The sequence below is a fragment of the Octopus sinensis genome, linkage group LG10, assembly GCF_006345805.1.
Source record: "Octopus sinensis linkage group LG10, ASM634580v1, whole genome shotgun sequence".
Lineage (NCBI taxonomy): Eukaryota > Metazoa > Mollusca > Cephalopoda > Octopoda > Octopodidae > Octopus > Octopus sinensis.
Genome location: NC_043006.1, coordinates 14,510,997 through 14,524,038, shown reverse-complemented (window position 1 = coordinate 14,524,038; position 13,042 = coordinate 14,510,997).

Sequence of the window (13,042 nt, the reverse complement as noted above, 5' to 3'; positions counted from 1 at the left end):
GACAACTAACAACTGATGCCAGCAGTTTGTTCCACGCTTCAGCAACTCTTAGCATGAAAAAATGTTTCCTGAAGTCATGGGAGCTGTGCTGTTTTCTGACTTTGTAAATATGTCCACGGGTGTTAGATGGGTGGAGTTTGAAAAGGTGCTCAGAGTTATTGCTTGTAAGATGGTTAATAATTTTATTTTATGGGTGTCTGCCAAGTCAGCTGCCAGTATCTTTGTTCAATCATTTTATGCAGCATAGATTCATCACAAAGTCCTGTAATTTACTCCTTCTCATCTAAAGCTATTGCATGCCTTAGATTAGAAAAGATTGAAACACAAGATTTCTATTGTAATGAGGTTTCTAAACAATTCCACCTCACCATCCAATGTTAGGTAAACACTGTTTTTGTGTTAACACATCCAGTGAAGGAAATTTTGTATCTATGCTGTGTGCACTGTATCTTTAACCCTTTTGTTACTAACCCGGCCAAAACTGGCTCTGTGGTAAAATGTCTTGTTTTCATAAGTTTTGAATTAAAATATTCTACCAAACCTTAGTCGCAATTAATATTCCTAACACTAGCTTAATGATAACTAAGTTATTTTACTAAATTCTTTGTTAAACTTAAAATAATTGAAAGAAACACAGAGCATCTCAAAATAAATACAGTAATGAAAGGGTTAATTCTTATTTCTTTGATTTTATCCTGCATACTATGAGATTGAAGGTGATATATATATATATGAAGTATGTATGTACATGAGGTAGATGTTGCTGACACCAGAGAACTGTATTCTGCAGATCCAAACTGCCTCCACCATCAACTTATTTGTTAAATAAAGTTATCCATCCTCCTCTACAAATAATGCTCAATGCAGGCCAGGCTTTACTGTCTGCTTCTACCATGTTGAACAACAGGCAATATCAGATGTTATATTTTGAAGATTTCTGTGACCTAATAGAAGACAAAAACTAACTATATCGAGGGTATTAAGAGCACCATCCGAGCGTGAACGTTGCCAGAGTGGCTATCTGGCCTCTGTGCAGCTGGCACGTAAAAGACACCATTCGAGCATGATCGTTTCCAGTATCGCCTTACTGGCACCTGTGCTGGTGGCATGTGTAAAAAGATTCGAGCGAGGTCATTGCCAGTATTGCATGACTGGCACTTTAAAAGCACCCACTCACTACACTCTCGGAGTGGTTGGCATTAGGAAGGGCGTCCAGCTGTAGAAACTCTGCCAGATCAAGATTGGAGCCTGGTGCAGCCATCTGGTTCGCCAGCCTCAGTCAAAATCGCATGGAAAGTGGACGTTAAACGATGATGATGATATGAAGCTGAGGATTTATCAAAGTGAATGAGGAATACACAATCCCTGGCATAGCACAATGAAATATATCTTGGTTGTGGTTGAAAGAAGGAGAAAGCTATGGTGCTTACTATATTACTTATATTAACACTTGCTTTTCTATTTTCCATTGGTATGATGTCCTTTGGAATATTATCTTTGATCTCTATATTGTTTTGTCACATCAGCATATATTCATCTATCATCATCATCATCGTTTAACGTCCGTTTTCCATGCTAGCATGGGTTGGACGGTTTCAGCGGGGTCTGGGAAGCCGGGAGGCTGCACCAGGCTCCAGTCTGATCTGGCAGTGTTTCTACAGCTGGATGCCCTTCCTAACGCCAACCACTCCGTGAGTGTAGTGGGTGCTTTTTACGTGCCACTGGCACAGGTGCCAGGGGAGACTGGCAGCGGCCACGATCGGTTGGTGCTTTTTACGTGCCACCAGCACAGAAGCCAGTGAAGGCTGCGCTGGCATCGGCCACGTTCAGATGGTGCTTTTTACATGCCACTGGCACAGGTATCACAGCTACAATTTTCATTTGATGTTGATGTACCTGTATTCATAAATATTTCTCTATTGCCATTAATCTAGTCCATCTAAAAAGGACCATGCTCTAACGGATGAGGTCTAATAAAACCGAAATTCTGGAGTTGTCATCATTTCTGCTAAAGATCAAGTTCCTTCCTCTCATCCCGCACAAAAAGTACCTATTTTCAGTACCTATTTAAGCGTTTAGTACAGAAGCTGTTTGGATTTTGAGTTGCCTCCCTTACCTCTGGTTTAGTTACTCATTGTTTAACAAGATTTGACTTGCCACTGTACAGGTGTCTTGATTAATTAAAGTTGTCATGCCTACAGCAATATAGACGACAGCACTTACTTCACTGTTTAATTAATCCATATCAGTTAATAAAGTGTCTACAACAGGCTGTCCTCAGTAACACTGAATCACAACAGAACTTGGTAGAATAATTGGAATGCCAGACAAAATATGCCTTGCAGACTTAATCAAAAGTCCCTTATGGTTTGAATTCAAATCCACCTGTGGTCAACTACTCATTTTTGCTAGCGGAGTGGCCTGGAGCAACGTGAAATAGAGTGTCTTGCTGAGGAACACAATGCACTGCCAATTTTCGAATTCACGACCTTATGATTACAAGCCAAATATCCTGACCACTAAGCCATGTGCTTTCAGTTTCTATATATATATATATATATATACCAGTGCAGCATAACCAGCCCATTTAAGAGTACCTTTCAATCATTGGGCAATAAACTGCACTTACTAAGACCTGTTGAGGCAAGTGAAATCGTTGTGGCCGATGACAGTACTGCCTGATTGGCAACCATGCCAGTGGCATATTAAAAGCACCATTTGAGCATGATCGTTGCCAGTGGTGTCTGACTGGATCCCGTGCTGGTGGCACATAAAAAGCACCATTCAAGTGTCATTGTTGCCAGCATCGCCCAACTGGCTCTTGTGCTGGTGGCATTTAAAAAACATCATTCAAGCGTTGTCATTGCCAGTGACGCCTGACTGGCACCTGTAGCGGTGGCATATAAATGCACTATATGAGTGTGGTCGATGCCAGTACCACCTGACTGGCCCTCATGTTGGTGTCACGTAAAAAGTACCCACTACACTCTTGGAGTGGTTGGCATTAGGAAGGGCATCCGGCTGTAGAAACTCTGCCAGATCAGATTGGAGTCTGGTGCAGCCATCTGGTTCGTCAGCCTCAGTCAAACAGTCCAACCCATGCTAGCATGGAAAGCAGACGTTAAACGATGATGGTGATGATGATATCCCTCTCTCTCTTTCGGAGAGGCACTGAGCAGCTATACGCACACATACACACACGGCAGTAACTTCCACCTACCGAATTCAATCACAAAGCTCCGGTCGGCTCGGGGCTATAGTGGAAGACACCTACCCAAAGTGCCACGCAGTGGGACTGAACCCGAAACCATGTGGCTAGGAAGCAAGCTCCCTAACCACACTATATATATATATATTATAAATAGACAAAAGCAATGGGTTAAATACGTTTATCTATTTATTATAGGCTTACAGCTGTTTCAGATATGGATTAGGTGTATTCAGGGTTCAAACTTATCAATTAGTTGATTGATCAACTGGAAGTATAGGGAACCGCTACTCCGAAGTTATTTTCTCAGAGCTGAAACAAACAACTGCCAAAGAGAAAGTGGCAGTCCAGTGGAAGAAATGATTTGGACTAGGACTAAATTCTGACTTATGTTAAATATTCTTTTCTACTTTAGGCACAAGGCCTGAAATTTTGGGGGAGAGGGCCAGTTGATTAAATTGGTGGAATTTGAACTCAGAATGTATGGACGAAATACTGCTAAGCATTTCGCCTGATATGGTAACATTTCTGCCGGCTCACCACATTTCATGTTAAATATTAAAAGAAAAAAATCATTTCAAGTACACCGTGGCAAGAAATTTCTAAAAGAAAGATTTACTAAGAATATGTGAAGTGAGACTACAACCAAGGAAGTATACATGACACCCAGTTATTTCATAGTTGAAAGTTCTTTGGGAATTACCCTTATGTTCATTAATTAAAAAAAGCTAAATATCTATGTTGTCAAGCCTTGATTACTTCAGCCCATATGATAACATTCCTTTACCAATAATTATCCTAATCAACTATATATCACCCTTTTTTTTTTTTACCTGTTTCAGTAATTTGACTGTGGCTATGCTGGAGCACCGCCTTTAGTCGAACAAATCGACCCCCAGGACTTATTCTTTGTTAGCCTAGTACTTATTCTATCGGCCTCTTTTGCCGAACTGCTACATTACAGGGACGTAAACACACCAGCATCAGTTGTCAAGCGATGCTGAGGGGACAAACACAGACACACAAACTATACACACACACATATATATATATATATATATATATATATATATATATATATATATATATATATATATATATATATATATATATATATCTATATACATATATATGACGGGCTTCTTTCAGTTTCCGTCTACCAAATCCACTCACAAGGCTTTGGTCGGCCCGAGGCTATTGTAGAAGACACTTGCCCAAGGTGCCACGCAGTGGGACTGAACCTAGAACCATGTGGTTGGTAAGCAAGCTACTTACCACACAGCCACTTCTGTGCCTAAGACTATGGAATTTTATTAAGTAGAATAGACAGCCCTGGTTGCTCATTATGTAATTACCCATATATAAACAGCATCTAATCATTATAGTCACTTTAAGATTGATGGAAACGCATCAAAGTAAGATTTAAATGTTTAACGAGGAGAAACTTGTTTTCCATACATCAAAATTGAGTCCACACAGCAACAGGAAACCATTTTTATAGGTTTTTAGTGGTTCAGACGAAATACTTAGTAGCATTTTGTTCTGTCTGCTTTATGTTTTGAGTTCAAATTCCTTTGAGGTTGACTTTGTCTTTTTGTCATTGTGTGTGTGTGTGAGTGGGGTGCCAGTAAAATAAAGTACACACTGAGTACTGAGATCAATGTAATCAACTAACCCCCTGTCTCTGAAATTGTTGACCTTGTACCAAAAATTGAAATCATCATGGCAAATAAAAGAAATCATTATTATTATTATTATTATTATTATAATTATTATTATTATTATTATTATTATTATTATTATTATTATTATTATTATTATTATTATTATTATTATTATTATTATTATTATTATTATTATTATTAAGGTGGCAAGCTGGCAGAATTGTTAGCACACTGGATGAAATGTTTAGCGGTATTTCGCCTGTCGTTACATTCTGAGTTCAAATTCCACTGAGTTTGTCTTTGCTTTTCATCCTTTCGGGGTCGATTAAATAAGTACCATTGGGGTTAATGTAATCGTCTTAATCCGTTTGTCTGTCCTTGTTTGTCCCCTCTGTGTGTAGCCCCTTGTGGGCATTAAAGAAATAAGAATCTTTAGCATGTCAGACACAAAATGCTTGGTGATATTTCATCTGTCTCTACTTTCTGAGTTCAAATTCCACTAAGTTCAACTTTGCTTTTCGTCTTTGCAGGGTTGAAAACATATAAGTACCAGTTGGTCACGAAGTCGATGTATTCAACTAGTGTCCTTACCTTCAATTTCAAGCTTCTTGTCTGTTATAGAAAGAATTATTGTAAAGCCAGAGAGCTGAGAGAAGCATTAGTGTATCAGACAAAATGCTTTGAGACATTTTGTCTGTCTTTATGTTCTGAGTTCAAATTCTTATTTCTTTATTGCCCACAAGGGGCTAAATATAGAGGGGACAAACAAGGACAGACAAAGGGATTAAGTTGATTATAACAACCCCGGTGCATAACTGGTACTTAATTTATCGACCCTGAAAGGATGAAAGGCAAAGTCAACCTTGGCGGAATTTGAACTCAGAACGTAGCGCAGACGCGATACCTATTTCTTTACTACCCACAAGGGGTTAAACACAGAGAGGGACAAACAAGGACAGACAAATGGATTAAGTCGATTACATCGAACCCAGTGCGTAATTGGTACTTATTTTATCGACCCCGAAAGGATGAAAGGCAAAGTCAACCTCGGCGGAATTTGAACTCAGAACGTAACGGCAGACGAAATACCGCTAAGCATTTTGTCCGGTGTGCAATGATTCTGCCAGCTCGCCGCCCTTAGTTCCGAGTTCAAATTCTACTGAGGTGGTGGTGGTGGTGGTGGTGGTGGTGGTGGTGGTGGCAGTGGCGACAACAGTGGCAGTGGTGATGGTGATGTGGTGGTGGAGGTGGTTATGGTGGTGACAAATATAGATATGCGTAAATCTATGATATTTGTCGAACTGGCTGATTTCATTTGATGTTAATGAACTGAAAAGTCCGCAGTTGATAATCCATCGTCAAGTACTGCATTATGTCATTAGTCACAACACTCAACTGTCAAATGACCTCATCTACCTGATTGCAAAAGAGTGTGATGTCTGATTGGCAAGTGTTTTCATTAGCTAGCAGTGCTGAGTTCTAATTTTGCCAAGGTGAGGAAGAGACAGACACCATATCAAGACCAAATTGTCAAATAAGGCCTCTGCAAATTCAATGGGACATCATCATCATTATCATCGTCATTATCACTATCATCATCACCACCATCATTACCCTCCTCATCCTCCTCATCATCATCATCAACAGCCTCTTCCTCTTCCCCCTATAATCAAATTCTCCTCCTCTCCCCCCCTCCTCCTCCTCATCATCATCAACAGCCTCTTCCTCTTCCTCCTTATCATCATAAACCTGCTCCTCCTCCTCCTCATCATCATCATCAACAGCCTCTTCTTCTTCCTCCTTATCATCATAAACCTCCTCCTCCTCCTCCTCATCATCATCATCAAGAGCCTCTTCTTCTTCCTTCTTATCAGCACAACCCCCCCCTCATCATCATCAACAGCCTCTTCCTCCTTATCATCATAAACCTCCTCCTCATCATCATCATCAACAGCCTCTTCCTCTTCCTTCTTATCATCAAATTCTCCTCCTCCTCCTCATCATCATCATCAACAGCCTCTTCCTCTTCCTCCTTATCATCATAAACCTCTTCCTCCTCCTCCTTCTCATCATCAACAGCCTCTTTCTCTTCCTCCTTATCATCATAAACCTCCTCCTCCTCATCATCATCATCATCATCAACAGCCTCTTAAAATAATAATAATAATAAAACATTGTGTACAGTGCTCAGGTGCACTACAACTCATCTAAAGTGTATGTATAGTACATAGGGTAATGTACAAGCGTCAGGAAAAGAACAGTGCATGAGTCATGACCTACACATATGTGTATGAGTATGGAAGGGGGACAATCAGGTGTAGTTTCGGCGGATTTCGGAAAGCATGATGGCCTTAAAGGATGCAGTGTCATGGCAGTCAACAACTGACGCAGGCAAGTTTGTTCCATGTTTCAGCAACTCCGAGTGTGAAAAAATGTTTCCGAAAGTCATGGTAGCTGTGCTGTTTTCTGACTTTGTAGGCATGTCCACGTGTGTTGGACACATGGAGATCAAAAAGGTGTTCAGTGTTGTTGTTGGTGAGGTGGTTGATAACTTTGTGGGTGTTTACCAAGTCCGTCGCCAGACGCCGGAGCTTCAGTGAATCCATGCCCAGGGAAACAAGGCTCTCAGAGTATGGTAGGTGTCTGATGGAGGGTATGCGTTTGGTTGCACGTCTTTGAACTTCCTTATCATCATAAACCTCCTCCTCCTCCTCATCATCATCATCAACAGCCTCTTCCTCTTTCTCCTTATCATCATAAACCTCCTCCTCCTCTTCCTCCTGTTGTCATTGTTGTTGTCGTCCTTGACATCATCATCATCGTTTTAACATTTATTTCTCCACGTTTGCATGGGGCAGACAGAATTTACTGAAGTAGATTTTCTTTCATTGGATGCTCTTCCAGTCACCAACCCTTACCTGTTTCTAAGCAAGGTAATATTTCCCCTTGACAATTTTTGGAAGATTGGAAAATAAATGATACAACTTGTTTTGGGGGGCAGTTCTTCTTTATGTGAAAGGTAGACTCTTTGATGCCTGTCTGCAAATAAATGACATGACTAGTGGCTGCTGGAATGCCTACAGGAGGCAAGAAAGTTTATTAGGGACTCATTTGTGTAATAGGTTTATTGCCTATTAAACTGTTTGTAATTGTGATGGACTTTTTAGTCCATAAAGTGTAATAAAATTGTAAGAGGGTTAATATCTCATCCAGTATTTAAAAAAAAACAAACAATGTTTTAAAGAAGCAAAAGTCGGCAGCTTGCTTCCCAACCACAGGGTCCTGGGTTCAGTCCCACTGTGTGGCACCTTGGATGTGTCTTCCACTATAGCCTTGGGTCAACCAAAGCCTAGTGAGTGGATTTGGTAGACAGAAAGTGAAAGAAGCCCTTTGTATATATATATATATAATATATATATATATATATAATATATATATATATATATATATATTTATATACACACATATACATACATACAGACACACACACATATATATATATATGAGGTATGCAGTAATATATTTCTGGAAGATCCTGGAAGGAATTATGCCAAATTTTGGCATTGTGAGCTACACCAATGCTAGAACAGGACGACACTGCATAGTGCCAAAGATGCCAGCAATGGCATCACGCTTCAGGACCAGCTTCTGCAACAGCCTGGGTTTCAAGGGCCCACAGCTTTTTAATATTCTCCCAAAGAGTCTGAGGAACTTGCACAAAGTAGATGTAGCGGTTTTTAAATCAAAGCTGGACATCTTCCTGTCAAGAGTCCCAGATGAATCTACCTCACGGCAAGAGGTGCAAATGAGAGTAGCTGTATCAAACTCCATTCTTCACCAAGTGCCACATATTAGATGAGGTTCGTCGTAATAACAGTGTAGCACAAAACGGCGGTGCATCAGCATGGCCGCAGCTCTGAGCTGAAACAAGAAAGAAAAAAAAAAATTATATACATATATATATCAAGTGTGTACCTGATTGATTCGGAAATTCGTTTTCCCACATTATTCAAATATATATATATTGTGTTTGTGCGCGCGTGCGCATGTGTGTATGAAAAGGTTGAATTATATTTTGTCCTTTTTATTTTGGAGGGTTCCAAAAAACGATTTTTCTAATAAAGAGTCTTCATATTTTGCTGGTAGTTTAGGAAATATGAAAATAATACTTGTATATGGTGTGTTATGTGAATTTAGGGAAAGGTATCTCATAGAACTCAACAAATTTGTTAAAAATGGAGAAGAGATGTTAAATTTAGTCAATGCCTTATATATTGATACTCATAATTTGAAATTCTTTCCTAGCTGTATTATCTCCCTTACATTGTTATTTTCAATTTACTGCATTTAACTAAACCACTGAACGTTCTTTTTAATATTTATAGTTACAGCAAGTATTTACTATCTGTATTCTCTTTTACTCTTTTACTTGTTTCAGTCATTTGACTGCGGCCATGCTGGAGCACCACCTTTGGTCAAGCAAATCGACCCCGGGACTTATTCTTTTGTAAGCCCAGTACTTATTCTATCGGTCTGTTTTGCCGAACCGCTAAGTAACGGGGATGTAAACACACCAGCATCGGTTGTCAAGCAATGCTAGGGGGACAAACACAAACACACACACATACACACATATATATATACATACATATATACGACAGGCTTCTTTCAGTTTTCGTCTACCAAATCCACTCACAAGGCATTGGTCGGCCCGGGGCTATAGCAGAAGACATTTGCCCAAGATGCCACGCAGTGGGACTGAACCTGGAACCATGTGGTTGGTTAGCAAGCTACTTACCACACAGCCACTCCTGCGCCTATATATGTAATATTAACAACTAATTTCCTGATTTTTATATTTTTCTTTATATTTAATACATACAAATGAATATTAGTTTTTACACTAATACAACCCCATTTTTTGTAGCTCTTTAAGTATTTCTACCACTAATACTTGCTTTCATTGCATTCTAGCAGCCCCCTATGTACTACATTCACTAATTTAATTTCATTCTAACGCACAATTTTTTAAAATACACACCATACCTAATATTGTTTATAACTGTCAAGTCATATCCTAATTCAAACATAACTGTGCTTTTCCATTGGACTTTTCTATTAAACTTCCTTTCATACATGACTTATTTGAAGTATGAATTACTTATCCACTTACTCTTCGATAGAGAGTAAGTCTCATAAAACCTTTTTGGGACACAAAACTCTACTTGCGAAGACCTGTTGAGGCAAGTGAAATCGAAATCGAAACTGATGAAAATCAATGGAAATTGCAGTCGTGATACCAGTGCCGGTGGCACGTAAGAGGACCATCCGAATGTGGATGTTGCCAGTACCACCCCGACTGGCCTCCATGCCGGTGGCACGTTAAAAGCACCATCCGATTGTGGCCGTTGCCAGCCTCGTCTGGCACCTGTGCTGGTGACAAGTAAAAAGCACCCACTACACTCACGGAGTGGTTGGCGTTAGGAAGGGCAACCAGCTGTAGAAACACTGCCAGATCAGACTGGAGCCTTGTGCAGCCTTCTGGCTTCCCAGAACCCCAGTCGAACCGTCCAACCCGTGCTAGCATGGAAAGTGGACGTTAAATGATGATGATGATTTTCAAATAGTTGCCTTAGTTTTAATAAAAAAATAAAATAATAATGAAATTATTGTATACAGTGCTCAGATGCACCACAACTTGTCAGAAAGTGCCTATAAAGTATATGCAGTAATGTATAAATGTCTGGAAAGTGAACAATGTATTTAGTCATGCTGAGAGTTGCTGAAGCATGGAACAAACTGCCCGCATCAGTTGTTAGTTGTCGGAGCACTGCATCCTTCAAAACTTCCATGCTTCCTGAGATTCGCCAACACTACACTTGATTTTCTCCCCTCCATACACACACAAGCATGTATCTGACTCATACACTGTTCACTTTCCAGACATTTCTACATTACTGCATATGCTTTATATGCACTTTTTGACAAGTTGTGGTGCACCTGAGCACTGTATACAGTAATTTCATTATTATATTATAACTAGACTCACATCTTTTATTATGTCGCTTGTAATTTTCATAAGGATAAATATGTATATCTAAAATTATTCTCTTCTATTTCCTGTATCAATTCCTCTGTAATTTTCTGTTCATACTTCTTGTACTGAGGAGAACAGTGATATATAATTAATTTAATTTAATCAAATTAATTTAATTATTCTACCATGAATTTGCATGATCTAATATCAATGTTTGAAACGATCGTATGCATGTATTAAAATGCTTTCAAATTTTAACATCTCTTTTCCATTTTTAACAAATTTGTTGAGTTCTATGGGATACCTTTCCATAAATTCACGTAACGTGAGGGAATATTATTCCAAACTTACAAGGAAAAATTCAATTTAGAAATACTAAATCAAATTACACAAATTAGAAAAAAACCCCACCTTTTATCAATTCAATAATGAAAAATTAAATTATACCATTTAGAAAAATTACATCTTATAGAAAGATTAAATATAAGATAAACAAGATAAAATAATATATATATATATATATATATATATATATATAATATTATATATATATATATGGTGTGTTATGTGAATTTATGGAAAGATATGTATATATATGTGTATATATATATATATATATATGGTGTGTTATATATATATATATATATATATATATATATATATATATATATATATATATCTATATCTATCTATCTATCTATCTATGTATATTTATATATTATATATATATATATATATATATATATATGTTTAAAAATATAATAAAGTTGGAAGGGCACAGAAGTATATTTTAAGGAATGTTTAATATTTTTGTTACAGTGAATGATTTAAAATATAACCAGATTTAATGTATCCATCAAATATTTGGAAGAATTTTAAAGAGAAGGAAAAAAATTGGGGGCTAACAGTTTGTACCCCTATTTAAGTTCTTAGTCAAATATGGGTACAAACTGATTTGTATGAACACTAAACCCCTTTTCAACTATGTGTGTGTGTGTGTGTGTGTGTGTGTGTGTCTGTGTGTCTTTGTGTCTGTGTTTGTCCCCCTCATTACTGCTTGACAACCATTGTTGGTGTGTTTATGTCCCCATAACCTAGCAGTTCAGCAAGACAGACCGATAGAATAAGTACTAAGCTTAAGAAATAAGTCCCCAGGTTGATTTGTTTGACTAAAAGAACCCTTGAAGGCAGTGCTCCAGCATGGCAGCAGTCAAATGACTGAAACAAATAAAAAAATATAAAAAAATACTTTGTACATTTTCTAATTCATTTATTTGATATATACGTGTGTGTGTGTGTGTGTGTGTGTGTGTGTGTATCGTTAGCGATTTTCTTTCTCCGTCTTCCCTTCCTTGGACTTTTCCTTTTTCTATGTTTCTGACGAAGAGCTCTGCTCGAAATGTTAAATCCTCCTTCTTTCTTTCCTTTCCTGAGCATCCAATAACACTATACTTGTTCCACGTCCTCGCATTGTTGTGCTTTCTCTTTGTTCGTGTTTGGATTAAGTGTATATATATATATATCACCGTGACCGACCAGGCTATCAGATGTTGCTACACATCGCTGGTCACAATGCGCTTTGCATTGTTTTAGCCTTCAAATGACGTCACCCCGCTGGCTAAGCGAGCAGGCCAACAGAAGAAAGAATGAGAGGAAGTTGTGGCGAAAGAGTACAGCAGGGATCGCCACCACCCGCTACCGGAGCCTCTTGAAACTTTAAGTGTTTTCGCTCAGTAAACACTCACAACGCCCTGTCAGGGAATCGAAACCGAGATCCTATGGTCGCGAGTCCACTGCCCTAACCACTGGGCCATTGTGCCTCCATATATATATATATATATATATACACACACACACACACACATACATACACATATGCATATACTCACACACATATATATGCATCCACACACACATGCGCACACACAAATACACACACATTCATATATTCATTTATTCATACATGCACAGGCATACACAAATGTTATAATAACGATGATTATCTGCTCTTAGCAGTATTACATCTAACTAGACTTGTACTCTTATAATTATGTTACCATTGTAACTACTCAATGGGTTTATGTAATAGTTATATAATATAATATCTTAGATTGCAAATATAAACTTCATCTT